The sequence below is a fragment of the Rousettus aegyptiacus genome, unplaced genomic scaffold, assembly GCF_014176215.1.
Source record: "Rousettus aegyptiacus isolate mRouAeg1 unplaced genomic scaffold, mRouAeg1.p scaffold_m13_p_7, whole genome shotgun sequence".
Taxonomy (NCBI): Eukaryota; Metazoa; Chordata; class Mammalia; order Chiroptera; family Pteropodidae; genus Rousettus; species Rousettus aegyptiacus.
Window position 1 is genome coordinate 52,517,154 of NW_023416310.1, and position 24,987 is coordinate 52,542,140.

Sequence of the window (24,987 nt, forward strand, 5' to 3'; positions counted from 1 at the left end):
ATGTTTGTGAGAATAAACATCTAGGTAACATGCATCCTTTCTAAAGAAATGTCATAGGAAAAAAAAATCCTAGACAGACTTTGATTTAAATTTGGAGCCATACCATAAAATTGTTTTCTGGTTTAAATTATTTAACTGAGTTTTAGTTTCCTCAGTTGGAAAAATGAGGATAACATAATATGAACTACAAAAGATTGTTGTAAGCATTGAATATAAAAACACTTAGCGAAGTTCCTAGCTCACGGCAGGTTTTCAGGAAATGTTATTCTCGTTGCTATTTGCTTCCAGTTGCATAGTTTTCCCTACTCAATGTAGAGTATGTTTTGAGTCACAGCTCTGCACTTTGCCAGTGGTGCCCCCTGGAGGCGTATGACCGTGTCTTTGTCTGGCATCCACAGAGCCTCCCTTTTGTCTCTGAGAAATTTTGCTTCCACTCACTGATCTCCCCCATTTTTATGCCTTATATTGACAAGCCTTTAGTGGGGACAACATTATACTCTTTTTTTGGTTGTTGATACATTTATAAGTGTTTTTTAACCTACTTTCCACTACCTCTTTCCATTCTCTACCACAACTGTTCCATTTATGAGGAACCAAGTTATTTTAGCATTGATCAGTAAATAAATGTTATGAGAAGGGTTCTCAGCCATCTGGATCTCTTTTATCAAGTGGATGGCCATTGGTTTGGAATTAAAGAATTAAAGAACATTCGAATTTATATTAGAGTAAATAGAATTATAAAAATTATAAAGTAAAGAATCTTAGGAAAGCATCTATATAATAATCCCTTTAGGTTCTTTTCAACAGTAAAAAATACACACACACACACACACACACACTGCATACTCACTTGGATAAAGAAGACAAAGTCCCTGCTTGCATGCAATTTATGTATGAAAGGATGAGACAGACAGTAAATAAGTCGAGATGAAAAGTAAACAGTATAATTGTTTGTACAGACTGTGAAGGCATTGATCCAGGGTGACAGCACAGACTGGAGTTGGGAGGGTCTCTCAGACTCTCATAGGGGAAGCCTAAGAGGCCTTGAAAATCAGAAAGATTCGGACATTCAGAAATCTCTTGGAAATGGGTTCCTGACTGATGGAGCAGCAATTATTAAGACCCAGTGTCGAGACTAAGCTAGGAGTCTTTAAAGACCAGCCAGAAAGCTGGTGAGTCTGGGATCTAATGAATGAATGTGAGGGGCTGGTGTCGAAATGAATCCTCTATCTCTCTTTTATTTCCTTAAAATCCTTATTTTTAAGAGAAATTTAAAAAATGATTTCCTATTCTTTATTGCTTGTGGTTTGCTTTAATTAATAGTACTATAAAACTGTTGCTTCCTACTCTTTTCATTTCTTTATTCTTTTGGCTTAAATAAGCTTTTGAAGGGCTAGCCTAGGAACTAATTCACATGTATATCATGTTTCTAAGAGGAAATAATATCCAAATGTCACAGGCATTTTTGGAAAATAGTGTTTTTTAAAATGGGGACAAACCTGCATTGGGATCTCTTAAAGCGGGTTCTTATTTTATCAAAAGATCTCATTATTCCAAAATCTTGGTTTCTACTCAGGCAGTACTAAAGATTAGATTCTTCCTATTATGAAGGCTTACTAAAGAACAAATTCTCCATAATAGCAGATTTAGAATTGGCACATTTAGTTTAATTCTGGTTTGTAGAAGCTTCAACACAATGCAGGTGGATTTTGTTAATTACCACATAATTTTTGTGTTCATAAAAGTAGGACTGGCAGGGCTTCTGTCTGGAAACACACTTCAGAAAGATACCCAAGGAAAGTGGTAGTGGTTGTTTTTTCTGTCTCCTCATTTAGCAAATTAGCTTTGTTTTGAGGGGGCAGACAAGGGTATTCACCGAGGGGCATTGATCCAAGGTTTTTTACTCAATTCGATATTAAAAAAAAAAAATTCCGATGGTGCTCATTTATCATGCTTGTCCCTGTTTTACCGTAATCTAACTCTGATTTTCTATATTTTCCTTTGCAAACTATCTTTTCCGTCTCCTATGCCTTGTCACATTTACAAGTTACTTTTTCACTGATTTATACTTAATTTAGGTGACATCTCTGCTGATGTATACTCTAGGAAATGCATCTGGGTTGAGAATGACACCTTAGTTTATACAACTTGAGAGCAGACTGTGGCTACGAATCAGGGCCCTGAGAGGAGAGGGGCACTGTTCGGAGGACGTATACCAGAGTTCGACTCAGAAATGCAAAGTCCTGTTGTCATTTCCTGACCAGTCCCTCTGCCTCCCATCTCCTTTTCCTCTAGCATATCCTCTGACCAGTGCCGTTATGACCTAAGTAATAGAGTCACTGTATCAGGTCATAATCCCCTTGCTTTAAAATCTTAACAGGGTTTCATATTGCCTACAACATGGATTAGCAGACTGCAGCCACAGGCCAAATTCATGTCTGTTTTTGGCAATAAAGTTTTATTGAAAGACAGTGTCCATTCATTTATATATCGTCTATGGCTCTACCAGGGCAGAGTTGGACAGTTGCAGCAGAGATTGTATAGCTGAAATTTACTACATAGCTTTGTACAAAAACTTCCCAAGCTGCCTTCGCCTTGTCTTACAGGCCTGTCTGTAGCCAACTCCTCCAATGTACCCTTACTCTGGGCCACAATGGATAACTCAGGGTTCCCACAGCATGCTGCACCTCTTCGTTCACTGTCTAGAATTCTTTCAACTGTACCCAGTTTCACCTGTGTACTGACCCTGCCTCTGCAATCTGAGTGGAAGCCTCCTATATACATTCTCCAGAATCCAGCTCCGACCTAAGTACACAATAGATGCTGTTTAATTAATGAAGTAACTGTTTGATTGATAGTAAAGAAGCAAAGTGGCCCTCTTGCATATAAGATGAACAAAAGACATGTGGGATAAATCAAGTACTGTTGTATTGTTGCATTAATCAGTGTGTTAATGTTGTTCGTTAAGCAAGCTAATCTACTGTATATGTTAACTCATTGGAGATAGACAATACCAGAAACAGAAGCAGCAAGCAAGTAAGCAACAGGCTCAGCAGCGGGGAAGTCTGAGCATGGCCTTACCTGTCCTCGAGTCTACCAACAGCCCGCATCCAACTTCCTAAGCATCTCCTAGAAGACCTGGGACCAGACAAGTGGGAACAACTGCCAGGTTTTACACAGGATGGGTGCAAACAGATGCCTGAGTTTCAGGTATCCATCAAAAAGAATTATCTGCCTATATTTTCTCTTATGGATTACTTTCCCTTACTTTAGTAGAAAAGAAGAGTAGACACACTTTATGATTATGCCTGCCACCATTGTCCAACTTGTGTTGTAGCAGATGTCTGTGGAAATACATGGGATGGATGGGTCTTCTTTGAAGGACACATTTTGGCTCGACTTGTGCCAAATCCTTATGCCAAAATATTAACGTCTAATTTTAATTTTCCATGGGATGTGTTGGTAAAACTTGTCAAAAACCCCTTACATTTTCAACAAATAGGAATGCCAGCTCAAATGCTATTGCTGCTAAGATGCTCTCAGTGAGCTCATAGTTGAAAGGTGGAAACGATGCCTGTGCTTCTTCTTCTGAGAACAGAGATGCCCCAATGGCTGCTGACGAACCCCACGGCCTGGAAGATTTTCCTCTCCACTTTGTAACCACTACTGGCTTCCTACCTGTGCTACCAGCCCTTGACTCCCTCACCTGTCTACGGCACCCTTTGTGGCATATGGAGTGCTTTTACTTTGGTCCTCTGCAGAGTTGGAGGTGGGGCCACTGACAGCCTCTTATTGAATTAAATTTCCAAGGTCGTCATGGGCTCGTTAAAGAATCCACTCCATAGCATTATATATGGAATATCCTTCCATGTATCTTTCCATCCCTCTGCCTTTTTATATGCCCCTAGACATTGCTTCTATGGGCAGTCACATGCAGGTGGGTTTGGGATGGCGGAACTAGCTACCCCTTTCCATTTTTAAACCCATTGCTGTCATCTCCCATCCACTCAGGACTGATACATTCCTTCTCACCAACAAAATGTACTCTACTGTTCCAGTTACCTCTCCCCACTGCCATTTTTGGGAAAGGGCGAGAGGGGAAGAAGAAGGTGGAGCATAATTAAAGGAAGAGGAAGTTAGATGGAAGAGAAGAGGTGGGGGTCTCAGCATTCCATCTCTGCATCAAAGCGGGGAAGTGACACGAGCTGCTCCTGAGTAAAGCTACCTCCGATGCCACTGTCCACATGCACTCTCAAAGGATTTACTTAATCTAGAACATAGCAGATAATCCGGCCTGCCCTGGGTTCACAGGAATGAGTGCACATTCAATAAAAATACAAGATCGGACCTTGCTGCCTCAAGGTGGAAGGTGTTGGGGGTGGGAGCAGGCCTGTGGGTGCTTTCCCCGACTGTCCGCCCAGGCCCAAGGTGTTATGTGGGGTTTCGTGTCTCACAGAACCCACGTCTTTCTCCACTGTAAGTTGTCTTACTTCCGAAACTAAAGACCGATGTTCCCCAGGAAAATCAAGCCCAGCATTGGCCCCTGCTTCCAGTGAGGGCTTGAACCTCTCTGTGTCCCCCGACCTTGTCCTTAATAAAAGCAATATGTCATGGAATGAAGTGCTCTGAAACCTGCAGGGTCCATGCAAGAGAGTCATACTTTTTGGTTTCAGTCAAATCCCCGTTTGTCTCAAGTTTGCCTGCTGTCTTATTTCCTAGCATCCCACTGAAGCAGATTGATATGATTGAAGGACAGTGTGAGGACCTTGAATTCAGACAGAACCAACTTCAAGTCTCACCTCTGCTTCTTAACAAACTGCATGAACTTGGGCAAGTTGCTTAATCTTCAGGAGCCTCAGTTTCCTTCATCTGTAAAAGGGAAGGTAATAATATTTAACTCATAAAATGGCTGTGAGGAAAATAACTTTGCCCAGAGGATGAAAAATAACAGACACATAGGAGGACCTCGATAAATGGAGGCTACAGATTGCATTTATGTAGTCTCACTACTTTACTTGATTTAAGGCCATTAATTAATACAAATAAATAAGTAAACCTTTTTATGTCCTTCTCCCTGCCTCCCTGCCTGTAATGGTAGGGATGGTTAAGGTACAAGTTTCAATAGTCATTCCTTTAAAAATGTTTGAAAGTAGTACTTCTACCACAACCAGGTCAAATGGTAGAAAGCAGAGGGTGGCCTCTTGAAAACACTTTGAGGTGAATGGCGGTAACTGGAAAATGCAGAGCGCACAGCGATGCCAGTCTTTCCTGAGTTGTGTTTAAAGTGGGTTCAGATTCAGATTCAACTTCCTAAAGCACATCATGTTCTGTTACATGGAGCACATAGTTAACCTTGTCATTTCTCAAAACAGCCCTTTCAGACTTATGGAGTGGAACTCATCACTGCATCAGTCCTGGGAGTTGACAGAAGGGTAAACTTTCTTACTTTTCATTTCAGTAAACTTGTGCCTGTATCACCCAGTCCCAGAGAACTAGACTATGGGCAGGTGGGAAGGAACATTGTTTTGTGAAAGTTAAGAGCATGAACTGTGGAATCTGATTCCCCTGGTTCCAATCCCAGCTGTTCTATAACCATCTGTATGGCTATGGCAAGCAAGCCCTTTGAAGAGTTGTCTCTGTTTCCTCATTTGTAAAATAGGGTAAATTTCTGTACTTCCATCGTAGGGTACAGGTAATAGCTTAGAATAGTGCTAGCATCATCACCATCATATCACGGGAGCCCGGAAGCCTCCGTGATGTGTCTATTTGAGTGTATAACAGTTGTCTTTTAAGCTCGACATACCTGCTTGCAGGCAGATTCTTAAGTGTCGACATCAGAGAAAAACTAATAGATGTAGTTTTCTTTGTTATTATTTTATATGAATTATATACACGTGTGTGTATTAGCTCTCCATTTGGAGAGCCATAGTATGTGCTAGACACGGTGTTAAAAACTCTGTATATTTTAACTTGAAGTAATTCTACAAAAATTTGAGTACTTTTAATGGCTCATTTTACAAACAAGGACACTAAAGCTTATTGAGGAAAGTAGCTTTCCCACTGTTGCCAGAGTTAGGATTCTAAGGTTTATGTATTTAGTGATTTTTAAAAATGATATAAGTAATTGATCTGCTTATCTCTGTGACTCTAAGGGATGAAAAATCAGTTAATTAGCCTAGACCTAGGATAAAGTGATATATTCAAGAAGGTTTCTTGTATAAAATGTTGCATATCTGAGACTCATGACTCAGGATGAGATAATAAAACCCTAGAAAAATGTGTTGTGTGGTATGTTAAAGTTCCTTTAATTGTGTAACTTTTGCTAAGGATTTAGTTACAGGGATACTTTTGCCTGTAGCTGTAGGTCAGTGTTGGGCTAATGTCTAATGGATTGACATCCCCCCGCCCACCTACCCCACATGTTGGATAAAGGTAATACTTCAAGAATAGCATTGTTATTTTGAGCCAGAGAAGACAGAATGCTAAGAGTACCGATGGTGAAGTATCCCTCAAAGAAACCCTTGAAAAGTAAGAATTTTGTAGTTAAAATACATTTTTAAAATATGTCTCAAAGGAAACAATAATGTTGGGTCTATTTCCAATACGTATTTCTAGTCTGTTAGCCAGCTCTTCTTGGCTTTGAGGTGGAGGTGGTGCTCTCTCTTCCATGGAAACCACTTTAGAATTAGAGTGCTAGAGACTGAGATGTGCCTGCATATGAGAGTCTTCGAGTGGTTAACCCCTCTGGGGCTGGTTTCCTCCTATATATTTCTTTGTTCCTCTCAGTTTTCTGTGGAAGTTGGAGTCAATTCAAAGTTCTGTCTTGGACTCCAAGGGTATCCAGGAGATATGCCAGTGACAGCACAGCATCATCTCAGATCCCTTGGTAATTCCAAAGCTAAATAAATTAGATGGCTGCAGAGACCTATTGGCCTTTGACAAAATGTTAATGAGGGTAAGGGAAATTTCAAGTTTTGTCTTCCTGTTCTACCCCCATCATCTGACACAGATTTGAACTTGGGTAGTAAATTCAGCATACCCCAGGGAATGATGACTTTGGAGTATTTCCTCAAGGTGTGCCTGAGGCAGCCTCCCAGGATGTCTTGTGTTTATAAGGTTCAGGGGAATATGATGATTTCTCTTTGCGAGTAGTAGGAAAGTAATGAAAGGTCCTGGAGAGCCTCCCCAGGTACCCTGCAGCCCCACCAAGACAAGGAAGAACACAGTAAACACAGATGTTAGAGAAGTTGTACTGATACATACATGGTGACTAAGAAAACAGATTTTGAAGCTATATTATTATCACTCAAAATCCCCACTCTTCCACTTAATAGTCATGCGCCACTGGGAAAATTAACCTCTCTGTGTCTCAGTTTCTTCCCTTATAAAATGTGTATAATAAGAATAAAGTGTTAAGAATGCAACTGGGCATGGAATAAGAGTTTTACAAGTATTTGCTATTGTCATTACTACTCAATTTTATAAAAGGTAAGAAAAGTACGTTTTTCATGCATTTGAACTTTGGGACAGGAAAATAGTACCTTGCAAACTTGAAAGAAAGAAATAAGTTGAAGTAAATGGAATTTCAGTATTCTGCTGAATTCCGGTAGATACCTCCCCTCTTTTCTCATGAGCCTTTTTTCATTTACTGATTCAAGTATTTCTGACACAAAGACAGTTCTCACGACCATAGCGAGTGACTCGATTTTTCTAGGTCTCAGTTTCTTTATCTGTGAAATGAACAAAATAGCAAACCCAGAGGATCATTGTGAGTTCTAGACAAATGAATCTATTAAAGATACATGTGGCAGTAAACATTGTGCTCAGCCTGGAATCAGCGTTTTGTAAACCATATGTTTGTTTCCATTTTCACTTCATGTGATCATCTTAATTCCTATTCTACCATTAAAAGGCAACAATAATAGGAAGACTAAATCTAGAATAGAGAAAGATGCTTTAAACATCCATAGATCTTGGAAATGGCTCTGACAGCCACCATACTTATTCATTAGCTCTGGATCCAACATGGCTCCAGCCTCCAGTGTGTTTGAAAGGTGACTGCCTATGACAACGTCAATGTTGAGATGATTTGAGGAGGACTGCTCTTGTTGACCATGACTGTACATTTGCCAACACTCCATGTAATTAAATCCAGCTGAAGCCCCAGGTATGTTCTTAGCCAGATCTGATTTATTTAGACATTTTGCTTTAAAACGAATTCCACAGGAAATTTTGTTTTGTTGCCCAATCTCTATGTCAGTGACAAGTATTGATATACTTTGTCATACAAGAAATATCTTCAGCTTCTAGAACTAAAATTTCAGTGATTTTCAGCATACTTTCCTAAGGTAATAATGTAATTTATCTTTCAGAGAATATTAAAGGCAAAGCTTGAATATGAGGGCAAAAGCTCATTTATGCCTCAAAATAGAGGAAGGATAATTTAGAAAGAAGAACATTTATATTCATTCGAATTTCGCAACTCGGAATGACAAAGTTCATATTAGTGATTATTTCTACCCAAGATTTTCATTGACAAAAAGAATAATTATATTTTCTGCTTTGAAAATTAGACATACTTAATGCTGCATATGGTGAAATGGAGGCAGTAAAACCTCATGACAACAAATATGTGAGGAAAAAGGTACTGCGATTAATTCAATTTTATGGTTGTTGTATTTTAAAAATGCTGCTTTTACAATTGTATGGCCAAAAATCTCTCTAAAATGCCTGAATCTAACTTTCTGTCTTAGTTTGATAAGCTCTGCCAGGATTATCATTTGAGTATAAAACAGAGGTCAAAACTGGGCTGATGGAAATTCCCAGCTGGTTTGAATTCTTTAAAAAGCCCTTTGGATTTGGGTCTGTTCAACAGGGAAAGTGGGGCCAGAACCGAACAGTGTCTCTTGGCCCTTCTCTTCCCGATGGTGCAGCGTCAAAGTGTCCCAGCCAAATTGAGAAATTGCCAGATTTCACATTCATTGCTTCTCCTGTCTTCTCTTGAACAGATATCCAAGCCTTCTAGCAGTTTATTTGAGGGTAAGAGAAGGAAAAAGTATGAAACTCATATATAATATAGTAGAGTGGTTACCCACCTTCTAGCTTCTACTTTTCCAACCTTAGACTCACAGAGGTTTGTTCATTTCATCTAAGATACATGGTCTTGAATTAATCCTCTGTCCACAAGAAGCATCCCTTAGCATCGTGGTTAAATTGACCTGAATGCTGTCTTAGAACTCCAGCGATTTTGCAAGGTTTGGAGCTGGCACTGAAATCACATTGTTGCCAGTTGGCCTGTTTTCTCCCCTCTAATCTTTCACCGTTCCTTGTGATCCTACATGGGCTGCAAGGTGAGCTTCGGCTCCTGGCACATCTTTGGTCTTTGCTTGGTCTGTTACCAAGAACTGAAACTTGCCCTGGAGTTTTCAATTTGCTGCCCTCAGGCATATGCAGATCCCATCAAAGATGCAGTATAACAGTTGCATGAAGATGTAGAATAGCAACAAAGATAGTGAATGATTAAGTGACAAAATGACAAATGCATCAGCAAATCAGAGTGGGAATGTGGTACCACTGGCTGGGGTGTAGAACTTAAGCAGGAGTCCACAGATCGAGTAGAGTCATGAAGAGGGAAGAGAAAGAAGAAGAGCATTTGCGTTTTTGAGAACAGACTGAGCAGAAAAAGTCTGAGGATGGAAATGTTCAGGAATTTGGGAAACTGAGGGGCATGTTTAGAGTAAAAAGATGAGCTTTGTTATGATGTCTCTGCCACTCACCAAGCTCCTACAGGATGAAGGATTAAATAAGCAAGAGGAGAGAGTTTATCATGGTTTAGAAAAATCTAGTGTCCTCCTTGAGATCAGAAATCTATCCTGGGACCATTCAGAAAGTGACCTTGGTACTGAACACGGTAAAATAGAGTGACTATATTTGTTTACTAGCTGGACTTTGTCATTCCTTTCCTCTTGTTACCCCAGCTCATAGATAGTCATGCACACACTGTCACCTTCAGAGAATGGCTTTCTGAGAATGACTTTGAGATGACCACACACTGCCTTGGGCAGCTAGCTGATTTCTCACATGAACAGTCACTAGATCCCCAATATGGTGGTGAGCTTGTTGAAGGCAGGCTCTGTTATTCTTTCTGGTCCATAGAAAGAGATGTGCTATGGCCATGTCACCCTGAACAAGCCTGATCCTGTCTGATCTTGGAAACTAAGCAGGGTCAGGCCTGGTTAGTACTTGGATGGGAGACCACCTAGAAAGACCAGGTGCTATAAGTGTAAAAAAAAAAAATATATATATATATATATATATATATATACACACACACGTACATATATATATATATATATATATATATATATATATATATATATATATATATATGAGATTGTAATCTGACAAGGTCCTTGCAAGCTATGAGGTCAACCAAGGGTTGCCTTGCCTAAGAAAAGAAAGGAGAGGAAAGGAGAGGAGAGGAGAGGAAAAAGAAAGAGATTTGAAAGTTTAGGGGAGATGGGAAATAGAGTATAATGAGAAGACAGCTAAATTCTGAAAATAAATGAATTATTTTCAGAAAATGAAAATGGCTGTGAAGAAAAATGCAAAAGAAGAGTTTTGGTATATTTTCTAAGCATGTCTTCGCTTGTGTTCAGCAGTCTGCACTTGTTGCCCTTGTGTTTAAAATCTTTTCTCAAATAATTTCATGTTCCAAGTCTCAACTCGGGAGAGACTGGGTCCTGGTCTTCACTGTGTGGCTTCTCACCCTCCAGCCGCACCCGAAGACCAGGGCTGGACCAGAGAGTGCCCAGCAAACACAGGCTCTTGACAGGAGTCTGAGCTTACTCATTGATTCTGGTATTAAGCCTCAGAAAATATAATTGGATCAGAGGAGATGCAATCAGTGGCATCCACTGGGCACCACAGCAAGGGGGAAGCTGATTCTGAATATACCATTAGGCCATTATTATACCAGATAATGCAGTTTTAGAAGACAAAACCCAGAGCTTTAAATGGCATCTGAAAGCTGAGTCAGTTTGCCTTGTCAATGCAATTATCTCAGCTTGTTTCAGTCTGCTGAGAGGTAGAGATGATATTTCATCCAGCATTCCATTGCATTATAATGTTTTCATACCTGTTTGAATAGCATTGCTTTAATGTTGATAAATCCATAATGGTCACACAGGCAGGAATGGTGTATGAATCGCTCAAGAAGGAATACCCATTAATCAGCTCCTTGGGGCTTATTCATTACCTCTGAGGGTTTGGCAACTATGAGGATAGAGACTGGCCCCTCTGCAGTCTTCTAGCATCCATATTCTAGCATCATTTCCCCCTATGATGGTCGGATCCAGACTGCCTGTACAGATGAACACAGTCCAAACCATGGGTAATCCAACATCATTCATAATTTTTTAAAAGTGTGTTTTGCTCAGAAATGTGTCATAGATGCAAACGCGGATGTAACCACTATTTGATTAGATGGATATACTTCACATAGAGTATGTAGCGAGGACTTGATTTGTCCAGGAAGCTGGTGGTTTTCACTGTTTATTTTCCATGATCATTCTCTTTGGGGCCAGTTCATGATTTCCCTTTTTCAGGCTTATTCTGGAATGGACATGAACAGCGTTTTTTGAAGTCTAAAGGTCTCTTGGTTTCTAAGATATATAGAGAGTGTTGACGTCAGCCGAACACCTAAGATGCTTGTGCTGCAGTTGCGAAGTTACCGTTGTCCCTTAATAAGCTTTAAAATATTATTTGCCTGTGTCAGAAGAATTTACTTTATACTGAACTCCCACAAGCTTATTAATATGTGAGTACTGCATAAAATTGTTCTGTAAATGAGACAGATTATGTTATTGGGCACATACCATAAACAGAATCCTGGTGAGTTTTTTTCCTTTATGCAAATTGATGGTTGATATTTGGCTTGGTCCCTATGAGGAATTACCTTCATCAGTGACTAAATGAGAAAACTCAACCTAATGCATATTTGAGATTTGTGAGGAGTCTTGTTAGACCTGCCCGGTGGTCTGATGATGAAGCTACACAAGGAAGGTAGAGGTTATCATCTACTGAGATTCTTGGCTCTTTTTTGAAATGTCAAATCAAATGTAGATTTTATTTGGTTCGTTTAACCTTGTTTGACCTTTATCAGGAAGCAACTCTGGGCAGCAGATGATCATTTTGAGTCACTATGAGCACTTATGTAAAGGAGAGATTTTATTCACTTAGCCAGGACCTTCGCCCCTATTGAAATAGTCGAGGACCACTGTGGTGTTCCCACTTTCACTATTCTTTCTATAAATGCTTACCTGGCACTGACAGTGCAGTGTGTGCCAGGCACTGGGCTGTGATGATTACAGACGTGCTGCGGAGAACTTGCTGCCCTGAGGAGCTTAGAGCAATATGAAACCTGCTCAGAAGCCATTCAAGACAGGGCAGGATGGCTGCCATATGGCTCTGCCTGGCCATATGTGCTGCACGGACTCAGTGTGGGGAGAATTATATGCTGTGCCGAGTGGCTCTGAGAAGACTGTGCAGGAAAGGTGGTACGGACCTGTGCCCTGGCAGGTGGGAAGAAAGGACAGACATGGTGGGAGTCAGAGTAAGAATCAGTTCATAATGCATCCAGTGGTTTTTACCCACCTCTTTTCTTTAACTCTCTGTAATGGCTGTCCAACTCATCACCAAATAATTCTTCCTTCACAGACACTCTTGAAAAGGCCCCATTTTGGAACCTCATTGCCGTCACATTGGTCCAAGGTCTTATTGACTCCTCACTGGACAACTGCAGAAGTGTCACTGTTTTCCAACTGCAATATTTAGTATCAAATCATGTTTCTCACAACACCTTTTCCACCAGGTACATCTCTGTTAAGAAAGCAAAACCAAACAACAAACAAACAAATCCCAAGGGCCTTCCCTGCTCTCCTGGGGTTGGGTACCAGCCCTTGACCCTGACACGCTCTCCAGGCAGGTACACCAGCTGTGACTTGCTCCTCTGGAATTCACTGGTACTTTCTTTCCACAGATGACTTATTCCCCACCTTTTTGTAGTCTCAGCTTCTCTCTGGAAATAGAATTCTCTCATTCTCACCAAAATGCAGTGACTGTTTCTGGCAAAATCTGTTTAGAAGCCACTTCTCAAGTCTCTCCAGCTTTCCTGGACTCTGTCTTCTACTCTGGTTATAAGCCAGGCGCCATTGCTTTGTCCTGGGTGCCACTTCTGAAATTCTTGGCCATGGAGTATCAAGGGCCACCTTAATGCAGTAACTAATCCTAGTCAGGCACCCGCCTGCCTGGTTGAGCATTGGACGCAACATAGAGTACTGAGCCTAAGAGATTGCATTCTTCTCTCACTTCAGTGAGAGGAAAGAACAATGCTTGGAATAAACACCACTGTGTGTGATGAATAGTTAACTGAGACTTTGGGTGAACACTAAAATACTAATTAAATATGATTTAATTCTGCTTATAGTGGCAGAAAAGCGTTCTTACAGTTCTTTTGTCTGATTACATCACTTGCTACATTAAGTTCATTAGGAATATTAGGCAATGGATAAAGGCCAAAGGAAATGAACCATTTTTAATGAATGAAGAATGGTATGCAGGCCGTTTACTAGCCAAGATGAATAGTAGTAATAAAATGTGGATTCATTTCTTTGATACTCTATTTAAAGGCATGCCTGTCGCCTCTTCTTTTCAGAAGCATGGCTAGAGTAGGGAATGAGATTTACAATGTTATTTGGAGCTACTATTTTTTTGAAATGCTGTAGTTGATAATCTCAAAATTCTTAAATTATTGACTATGAATAACATTTTGAGAGCTCAGCCTTCTTATCTAGTTGGGGTGAGGAGAATATTTCATGCATCTTTCTGTTTCATTTAGATAACTAGGTGGCTTTACTCATAAATGGAAGGGTGCTCATTCTAAGCAGCTACCTTTTAGAAAAGTGTGCAAAGCCTTCACTGTACCACTGACTCAGAGCCTGGGCTTCCTGGAGCCAAAGGCTTTTGCATAGATTTGTGACTGTGAAAGATAAGTTTTTCCAAAGTTTAAAATTCTGCAATGTTTCAAAGAGGTAGCCACTCCACGTTTAAAGTAATTTTAATTTAACAGAGAAACGAAACGAAAGCAGTCATATCTTTCCATCATTGCCTAACCCTTTTAAAAGTATATATTAAAATTCATATCATTTGGCTATTCATGCCTATAGCCTTCAAAACTTTTTCGTTAATCCACTCCCTTCCCCAACCCCCAGTGCAGATAGCAATTAAAAGACAGCTGGTTTCTTCCACAAACTGGGCTTTTTCAAAAAGTGCCTTACAGACTGCTCTCCTTGTTGGGAATTCTGCTTTTTGGCACTTCTGTCTCCTCCATAGGGAATACACCCAGTGGGACATTAGTGATTAAAGGCAGTAGAAACGCGCTATCCCAGGGCTTACTGTTGTTAGTGTTTAGCTATCAAAAGTCAAATTATTTCAACCTCCAATATTAAAAACAAAAACAAAAGACATAAGGGACATCTGAACCTTGGGCAAAGTTTGAGAGGCCGAGGCCAAGTGGTAGAGGCTTTCTCTGTCTCACTGTCCAGGAAGACTACCAATTCTGCCCCAGAATTCTCTTGCAAACTTGTCCCTTCTTTTCTACATCATCTAGTTCTGGCCCCGGACAGTTTTAACACTATTCTTTTGTAAGCCCCACAGCTACCCTTCTAACATCTTGTTCCATCTTGTGTTCCATCTTGTCACCATAGCTGATTCCTAGCAAATTGGCCAGGGGGCATCTCTCCTAAATGAAAGACCCAAATGTGAGTATTTCTCCCTTGCCTACAGTATTGGGTACAAATTCAACAGTGGTCAAGAACATGATCCTTCCATGGTTTGATTTTGACCTTTCATGGTTGGGAGATGGGGATGGAATGGTACTAGGAGAGAAATAGAGAAAATAGGGAAGGGGCCCAACATTTAACAAAACTTAACTCTGTGTTCGACACTTTTATATAATTATTCTATTTAATCCTGTAAATAAACAATTTAAAGAGACATTATTTAGCCACCCAGTTGTCTTTCTTCCATCCATCTATCCATCCATCCATCCAAACAACTATTCATCCATTTTTCATTTACTTATTCATTTAACAAATACTTACTGTGCCTTCTATGTACCCAGCACCGTTCAAATTCAAAGCTACCACTCTCATTTTGCTTACATGGCATTGTCAGAGATGGCATTGAACAAATAGCATTGTCTATAGTTTATCATTTAAGTCTTCTGTAAGCAGAGGAAAACCACAGACATTTTAATCATGTGCTGACATGCTCACAGTTGTGTTTAGGAAATTTTAACTGAGCAAAGTGTATAGAATTGACTGAGATGAGAAGAGTTAAGGCAGGGGCACCCATTGGGAGGATGTCACAGTAATTCAGGCAAAACAGAATGTGGACATGGAGAAGACTGTAACAGTCAGAATTATGAGGAAGGATAGATATTAGAATATTTATGGATGAAAAGTCTTTTGTTCGTGGCTACAGAAGGGATGTGGAGATCAAAGTTGGAGAAGACTCAAAATGACTCTGCATTTTTAAGTTTAGATGATTGAGTGTCAAGAGTTCCCTTTCAGAACATATTTTGGAGAGTTGTGGGAAATGGAGAAGGATTTTTGTGCTGTCATATTTTGCTGACTTACAAACATCACGTAATTAGAGAGACACAGCTATATCATTGAACACTGGTCTGTAGCATTGTTTGAAGGCATTAAATGAGTATTTGCAGTTTCTGACAATGCAAAGAGAACATCTGATGCAAAGGTGAATTGATTTCTGCTGGGTTGTGGTGGGAGAGGACGAAAAACAAATAAGCAGACAAAATAGAAATTATTGCAGAATACTAAGATCAACAGCGCTCACCCTTTTTTATATTTAGGGACAACATTTTTAAGAACTATTTCTGTTTGCAATTTGTGATAGTTTTTGCTTCATTTTCATATTTCGCCTCCACTGCCAGCCATTTCATCCCAGTTAACATTCTCTCCAAATTGATAATTGATATCATATTTTCTGCAGGGAGTAAAGAAATAAGACTTTCAATTTTCCCAGCGCCTCAAGGTCACAGTGCATGGGAGAGGAGGCCATAATGGTGACCCTGAATTCTCTAAGGAAGGGAGAAGTGCTCATTCTCAGTGCCATGCTGGGCTGTACTTTCTTTCCTGCTGGGGCATTTGTGGCAAATTTTTGAAAGAGAGTCTGAGCAGAAGTTGAAAGGAAAAGGTAGGTGGAAAAGACAAGCAGGAGAGAATTGGTGAGTCAGCAACTGACTTAGGTATCTGCCATTTGGAAACTTCAAACACTTACACGAATTGCTCCCTTCCAGGTGTGAGGGGGCTGCCATCCTGGGCTCACTGGAAGATGCTTCTACCCGTGAGGGTAACAGCATTTCTGGAAGAGACCTGAAAACGGGTATTCCCTTTGGCCTGTAGCCAAACCATTACACGCAGCATGAGTTACTTATTTTGGTTTTAATGATTTTCCTCATTTGACGTGGCGTCTCTTGGTGTATATGTTTACGTGTGTAAAAATTTTAGATGCTCAATAATTGATGGTACTTTCTTCCCAGAGTCTATATTCCTCAGAGAACCCTACATTCATCATTATCACCCCAATAGTCAGTCAAATATTCAGTGAAGATTTCCTAAGTGAAATATCCCTCTAAGTGTAAAGCCAAACTTGGAATTGCTTTTTTAAACTCTGTTTTCCCTTACCCATAATACTCAGGCTTATCATTCTATTATTTTCTTTTTAAGGCTGCTATAAATTAACTGTATGCAAAACAATATTGTATATCTATCAGAATGTTAGAGTTTAAAATATGCCATTATTAAATCTAGTTTGATCCTGAAACAAATCTTTGAAGTGAAAATCTGTGTGTGTGTGTGTGTGTGTGTGTGTGTGTGTGTGTGTGTATTTTTTCCCTTCACATTTTATAATAGAAGAAATGGAGGATATTTAAGGGATCTTTCTTCTGGGGATCAGGCTAGTGATTGGCAATGACAAGAGTGAAGGCCAGGGCTGTGCATGCCTAACCCAGAGTACTTTCTAGTCCATTATAAAGGGAGAGAGGTGAACTAACTCGGCAGATTACAGACTGGGTTCTGTGGGCACCGATGTTAAGGGACAATGTGTCGAGGATGAAGGATGAGGAAGAGGCCTTGTGGGCACAGCCTCAGAGTCCTCTCTTCCCCCAAACACCATGAAACCCAGGCAATCATCTGGACATCTGTCTTATATATTATGATTTCACGTACAATTTCAATTGGAAAAACTGAAATGTACTATAACGGCTTTCGAAAAGTTTAAAACCCACTACAATAAGTTTTAGGATAGTGTCTATTTTTTACCTTCTGTAACTCTGAGCATAAAATTCTGCTTCATTAAATAACTCAGAATTTACTCATTTGTGCACATCTATCTTATCGATAAGCTATTGGCCCCACACAGAAATGTTAGGGCTTTAAACAGTGTTGCTTTTAAACATGCTTAGTGGCCACTCTAAAATATTGCAAGTCATTCCATGGTTCAGAGAGGCTTTGTAGTATTGTTCTTTGAGAAGCGCAATGGCCGCTGATTTGCATCTGAGATAGTCCCACAAGGGTTCACATCCTTAGTTAAGGACAAGAATGCTCTTCAGAGCAACCTTTTAATTCCTGAGCATTGCTTTAAACAGGGCGGAAGTGGGGCGGTGCCACACGGAGTGCTCTTATGCCAAGAGGAACATCGAGACAGCCATGGAAGTCATTTTGATCTAAAGCCATGCCCACGTCAAGAGAGAGTTTGACTCATTGTGATCTGAGAAAAATTCCATCACAATGAGTTCGGCCAAATGGAAGATGGATGCTCTGAATCATTGTCTACAGTCGTTCCCTGACCTCTAGATCAAACACATTATTAGTCTTTGTGAAATCCTGGGTGGTAACTTAACAGAAGTACTTAATTAGGAACCTCAGGCTGTGCAATACAACAGAGAGGGAGGGAGCAGAGAAAAGAGAGATGAAAAATTCTACTGCAGACTCAGTAGGTTTTAGTGGAGATTATTCTCAACTGAGAACAGGAAAACCGGGTTCTGGCCTGGATGCTGAGACCCATTAGCTATGTCGTGTCCATTTAATCACAGCTCTGCTTCTCTGCTCCCTGATCTGTCTGGTGCGTATGTCTGGCCATCAGTCTTCTTGGAGCTGTGCCTTGCACCCTCTCTCTGGTGTGCTTCTGCTTACAGGAGAGTGTCAGGCCCGGTCACACCAGTGCAAACCAGATTTGTAGCCTCCTCTTCCTTCACTCCTTCCTCTAACTGCCCCTCCTGCCTCTGTGTCTTTTTATACCCACTGGAATATGATCCCTCTGAGGCAAAATTTCTCTTATCTCAAATATATCCACCTTGTTCAATGTTCTCTCTCCACTCACTTAGGCTAAGTGACGAAATGTGTTTTAAAATCTTCTCCTGGTGATTAATAGTGGTCAGGGTGGTGGTGCTACTAGAGGCAGCAGTGTCTGTGACAAGGACTATTGGCACCATTGCCACCTTCCCTGCAGTGCCATCAGGTCAGATTTTCTTCTGGAAGAAGCTCTGTTAGGGTTGAGTTAAGTACAGAGCAGCACAGGCCTGTAAGGGACAGTCATCTTTGTCATGTCTTTCATTTAATCCCACTCTTTCATAATTTTATTATCCCTCTGCCTTTCCTAATTCCATTCCTGACTTAAAGCTGAGATAAACTCTGTGAGGTGTCATGGACAAATAGAAATACCTGCCAACATTGCTGGACCCTGGGCGGGATGCCACTCCTGTAGACTCCATTTCAAAGCCACATAAAGAATGCAGCCTGGCATGCAGGTTCCCTTGGGCCTAAGGTGTGGGCGCTGCACCTCGAAAATGTGAGACCACAGTCATAATCAGGACACCATTTCTGTCAGTGTAGGGGAAAATGAAGCTGTGATTCCCTTTTGTTTCTTTTCTTACTTCTTAGCTGCCTCCGAGTACAAGGAAGTAGGTAGAATTCCATGTGTTTATTGGACATTTAAAGGACTCCGTAAGGCCCAGTGAAAGGAGCGCTTTATTTGGAAGCCATTCTGAACACATGCTTGGTTTATGTGTGATCATTCAATCCTGAGGACTCTTAAGCCACAGTTTTTTTTAGATGTAAAATAAAGAGGATAATATTTCTCCAGCCATTTGGGGATCAGATGAGAAAATGTGTATTAATTATTTCCTAATTGCACTCAGTAGATCCCTAGGGTGCCGTGGAAATCCCTGGACGGCAGCTTTAGAAAAACAGGGGAAGGATGAGCATGTGCGGCTTGGGCATCACTCCTCTTCCCCACCCTCAGGAGCCCAACAGCTCCACTGGATCCAGCAATAGGGCAGAATTTTCCAAAGTGACATCTGAGACACATTAGTTTTTTGGACTCTTTTTTTTTTTTTTAATGCTAACATTCGTTACTGAAATCCCATAAGTTTCAGTGTACAATTTAACAATAAGGCATGCATATATATATATATATATATATATATATATATATATATATATATATATATAAAATCTCACATTGTATGTTCACCACCCATAGTCTTTGGACTCTTTAAACCAAGCTCCTTTACCCAAACTGGTGAGAAAATAGAGGTTAAAAAACATTTGAAACAAACAAACAAATAATTATCTTTTTAACTGCAGTACTTCTCAGAGCCTTTACTATGTTCAACTGTTTTGTGATGTCCCAGAGGAGAGACAATGTGCAGACCTCCCAGACTTAGGTGAATATAATAACCTTTTTTATTTCAGGAGAATTTCATAGAACTAATATTTCTTGCAGACTTTGATTCTAGGAGATGTATACAATACAGGACATAATTCAATGTTAACCGTATAGGGTTGTGATATTGTGGTTTATAATAATAAATATATATTTGGTCTTCACCCCCAGTACTAGCACAGAGCTTGGAAAACCTTGGGAATTTCCTAAGAGATGAGAGAGATCAAGGTGTCTTTTGTTATGTTAATGAGACAACTTTTGAACCTCACCAGGAGTGGAGGCTGATTGGCTACAGGAAAACCAACCATGTAATTAGAGGGTTGGAACTTCTGGTTCAATCACTAGAAACTTCTGGGAAGGAAAGAAAGAGAATGTCTGGAGGTTGAATCTGTTGCCAAAAACCAATGATTTAATCAATCCTGCCAATGTAATGAAGCCTCCATAAAAATACCCAGAGGACTGGGTTCGGAGAGCTTCAGGTTTGGTGAGCACATCTGGGAGAGTGGCGCACTGGAAGAAGGCATGGAGGCTCTGTGTGTGTGTCATCACCATACCTTGCCCCATATCTCTTATACATCAGGGTCTTCCTATATCCTATAATGATAAACCGGTAATCTAGTAAGTAAAATGTTTTTCTGAGTTCTGTGAGCTGCTCTAGAAAATTAATCAAACCAAAGGAAGGAGTTGTGGAACTTGTGGTTTATTGCCAGTGGGTCAGAAGCCCAGGTTACAACCTGGGTTTGTAACAGGTGTCTGAAGTGGGACCCGGCTAGGGTGAGAGCAAGTCTTACAGAACTGACCTCTTAACCCATGAAATCCAATGCTGTGTCTGGTTAGTGTCAGCACTGAATTGAATCTTGGACCAGCAGGTATCCAAGGTTGCTTGGTGGTGTGGGGAACAACCCCCCGATGGTGGAATTGGATTCAGAATAATTAAGAGTGTATGCTATAAGTGATCAGAATCATAAGTAGGCTTCATGGAGAAAGGGACTCATCCTCAAAGGATCTATGGATTTTGGAAAGGCAGAAAAACATTAGGAAGACCGTGAACAAGCCAAAGGTAGTTGTGAGAGGAAAATAAAATAAAATTTAAAATTAATAAGATTAAAAGTAGCAAATACCTACTGAGCACTTATGGGCAAAGCAGATGGGTCAGTGCTTTCTCTACATTTTCTCACTGTATCTTCTTTAAATGGATGTTATTATCATCTCCATTTTATAGAAGAGGGAAACAGAGGTTGGATAATCTGTACATAGTCACACAGCTACTAAGAAGTAGAGCCACCACTTAACTTAGGCCATCTGACCCTGGACTCTTTATTCTTTGTTACAGGATCCCTGCCCAGGTTGATGGCAGGGCTCCTGGCTGGGAGACTGACTGGAAGTTATGAGTGGTGCCAGGTGGAAACAATGCTGGGAAGACTGAGCAGCTTGGCAGTGCAGAGGGCCTTGGGACTCTGGCTGCGGCTTACAGTTGTGTGTGCGCGTCATTATGTAGTTGTACACTGCACAAGCCACCCTGTGGAGGGGGCAGGCAGGGGTTACCTCATTCCACAAGAAGGCAAGCACATTGAAAATGTTAGGAGTGGCTCTGATCATGTTGAGTAAGAGGAAACCTTTCAAATCCCTTGTCCACCATTTATTCCCGTGAGCTTAAAAAGACATACTGAAGAAGAAGATGCTTACTTACTGGCAGCCAGCACTGTCAGTGCTTCCTTCGCTGGAAATGGTAGAAATCATGGTGTTGCCTCTTCGTGGTACAAAGAGTGCCAGTCGGAATCTCCCAGGCTGTGCCATGGGAGAAGAAAACCCTGGAAAGCTTACACCCACAGACCAGCTTTGGGGGAAAGAAAAATAATGGTTCTACTTACAGATTTTAAAATTTTGTTAATAGGCCAGCTGCATGCTCAATTTATTTGTTCCTATTATACATGTAGAAATAATCCAAACAACTCAAGTTTATCAATATGTTTGTTTCATTTTAGCAGAGACAGCTAAAGAATTAGGCATTTTTTAGATCAGTGATTTTCAAACTAGTTCAGGAGATGGAACATCTGGATTGTAATACAATATCGCGATATTTATATTTAACTTCAAAAACTAGGGCTATGTGTTATAGTAAAACTATGATTACATTGTGTGGAGCAATGTAAAATCACATCCATAGACATGAATGTTCACAGAAGAACATACTTTCATGATCAATTGGTATTCAAATGTTTCTCTATTACGTATTTATTACTTATCACTTTTTAAATAGACTTAAATTTAATATAGAAGGTACTTGATATTTAAAGAAAAGCATTATGGACTAAAGAAATGATTCTTAACATATTCAATTGCTATGATTTCTAGGAGACCAAATATATTTTAGCAATGTAACTTGGGTGTTAAACTGTAGAGTTTTGAGAATCCTGGTTCTAGAAATGTGTCTTTGTCTATTTGAGCTAATATAATAAAATGTGACAGACTGGGTGGTTTATATACAACAGAAGTATATTGCTCATAGTTCTGGAGTCTGGGAAGTAAGATCTAAGAGCCTGCATAGTCACCTTCAGGCAAAGTTCTTTTACCTGGTTCATAGCCGGCACCTTCTCACTGTGACCACATGTGGTGGAATGGGACTAGGAATCTTTCTGGGGCCTTTTATAAGGTATTAATCCCATTCATGAGGTTTCCACACTCACGGCTTAAACGCTTCCCAATGGTCCACCTCCTAATGCTATCAACTTTGGGGGTTAGAATTTCAACATATGGATTTGGGGGGACATGGACATTAAGACCATGGCAATATGAATATTTGCTTCAAATTCATCTTATCAATAATAATATTTAAGTGCTTAAGATGTGCTACATGTTTTACATATATCATTTCAGAATCATCATAACATTTTTGTCACATACGTATATATGAGGAAACTGAGGCACAGAGAGTTCAGATAATTTGTCTACAACTCCACAGCTAATTTGTAAGAGAGTCATGCTTCAAATCAAGACTTCAGAGATTGTACTCATATAAATCTATTGGGTTCAATTCTATCTGCTACAGCGTGTGCAAGTTTCCATTGCACTAAGAACTTGATCCCATGCATGGAATATCTAATGGCAGAGTTTCTAGGATGCATGTGGGTGCCGAGGCTTGGCAACTGGTGCCTTAATCTTGCCTTCTCTTCTTGAGGGCACTGCTCTGGTTACCAGAATGACTGAAAGTTCAGGGCATCTTGGTAAGTTGCTTTGAAGTGTTGTCTGTTTCCCATTGAGTGCCCTCTCTCCTTTAGCTGTCACCTTTGTCTTCCTTGTACTGTCCCATTCTGGTCTAGCTGGCCTATCTTTACAGACCTGTTTCTTTTGACATGGCTCTAGAGTTGAGACTTTTTACCCTTCCCTCACTAGCTTGTGAAATCTTACCATTTCTGTGTCCTATCTCAACATCACACTGAATCTTTGTTCATTCAATTGTGGCTGGTAATGTCTCAATACAATTAATTTTTCAAGTTTTCTATTTTTCCCCCACAGTTCTGTCAAAACTTTATCAACTACCCTAATAGGAAGAGATTGTAAATATCACTGTATTTATCAACAAGAAGACCCAAGGTACATGTTAACATCATTTACCTTAAATCTGGTTAGTAGCAGAATAGGAAGGGAAACCCAAGTTTCCTCAAGTCTCAGTCTAGTGGCTTAGGGATACTGTATTTCCTATACTCTTAAAAACACGCCATGGAAGTATGTGTCTACTCTTACCCCTTTACCCACATGGTTGGGCAGTGCTTGGGACAGGGTTCAAGACCTTTTTCCTTGCCTGATCCATTACTAAGATGTCTTTGAAAGCTCTCTGAGATCATTCTTTCTTCCCTTGCTGTAAAAAATCTTTGTGTCTATATCAGTTTTCTTTAAATATGCCCATTAGAGATCAGATTTGACAAATTAGAAAAATCCATATACTCTACCAAGAGTGTGGAAAGGAGTGTGTGTTTTGGGATGGGGGTATATTCACCAATAGAATCCTAGGAGGTCCAGTGCACTGACACCTCCCACCGATGTATTGAGGGAGGTGAATATGATGGAAGGACCACCAAACTTGGAGTCAGAGCATGAGCTGAAGTCACTTGTAGGCAGGGAGAGTCAGGAAAAGTTACTTGACTTCTCAGGTTTTTACCTTGTGAAACCAAGACCTCACATGCACCTCACTAACTGACAAGAGGACTTGGGGACACCCACTTGAAATACTTTATGAACTATAAAACCTATATATCTCTGAGACGTTGCAGGTCATGGGACTCTCTGACCCAGTTCCACAGATTGATTCAAGTTCCTGCTTCTCTTCTTGCTGTTCCAGGAACAGATGGAAAACTAGAGTCCTCTGTCTGCCTATTTTGAATGCATGGTCTGGAAATGAAGTGTTTTCGTGTTTTCAAACACCTCACTGGAAGGAGAAGTGTGGTGCAGACCAGGCCCTTTAGAAAGCACAGTTGTTATTTATGTTTTCTTATCTCTCCTGCAGTCACCCCACTGTGCTTTTCTGGAGGTTTGGGGAGGGAGAGCTAAACCCCTGTGGTGAGGAGTAATGAGTTTCCCTAGCTCTTCTGTGAACCAGCTTTTCTGAAAGCTAACCTTCTCCCCAGGCACTTACTACTAATTAAGAGAAGGGGTGGCAGTGTTGGTAGATGTCAACAGAAGCAGTTCTCCAATTTTTTTTTTTTATCACTTTCACATCAGCTTTTCTTTTTGTTCTTAACTCTCTGAGTAGTCATGCATGGAAAGGGCAGTGTAGTTGTTGGACTCAGTTTCCCTCTGTGATTAGGTGCAGGACAGGGTTTGAATCCCAGTCTTACTGTTGTCTAACTGTGTCTTTGGACATGTCAGTTACCCTCTGAAAAAGTCAGCTTCACTACATGTAAAATGAAAATAGCAATATATTTCTTTGTGAAGATAGTTTGAGTATTTATAAGTCACACAATGTTTCTTGCAAAATTGCTTCTTGGTAACTGGTCAATGTGGATATTTTAATCAGTCCCTTATTTAGCAGACAGTTATTGACCATCTACTTTGTGCAGAACAAGTTGTGAGGGTGGAGGATCTTACAGAAATATTCCAGACTTTTAGAGACACTCAAATGCCAGAGCGAACTGTTCATTCAAACCAAATCAAAGCAAAAGACACATCTACAGGCTGTGG

General features: G+C 40.3%; 1 protein-coding gene and 1 pseudogene across 6 annotated transcripts in view; both read left to right on the forward strand.

Moving 5' to 3' along the window:
• CTNNA2 (catenin alpha 2) overlaps positions 1-24,987 on the forward strand; it is a 967,153-nt gene that overhangs the window by 392,037 nt on the left and 550,129 nt on the right. The window lies entirely within an intron of this gene.
• On the forward strand, positions 10,165-10,283 carry LOC118605729 (annotated as a pseudogene).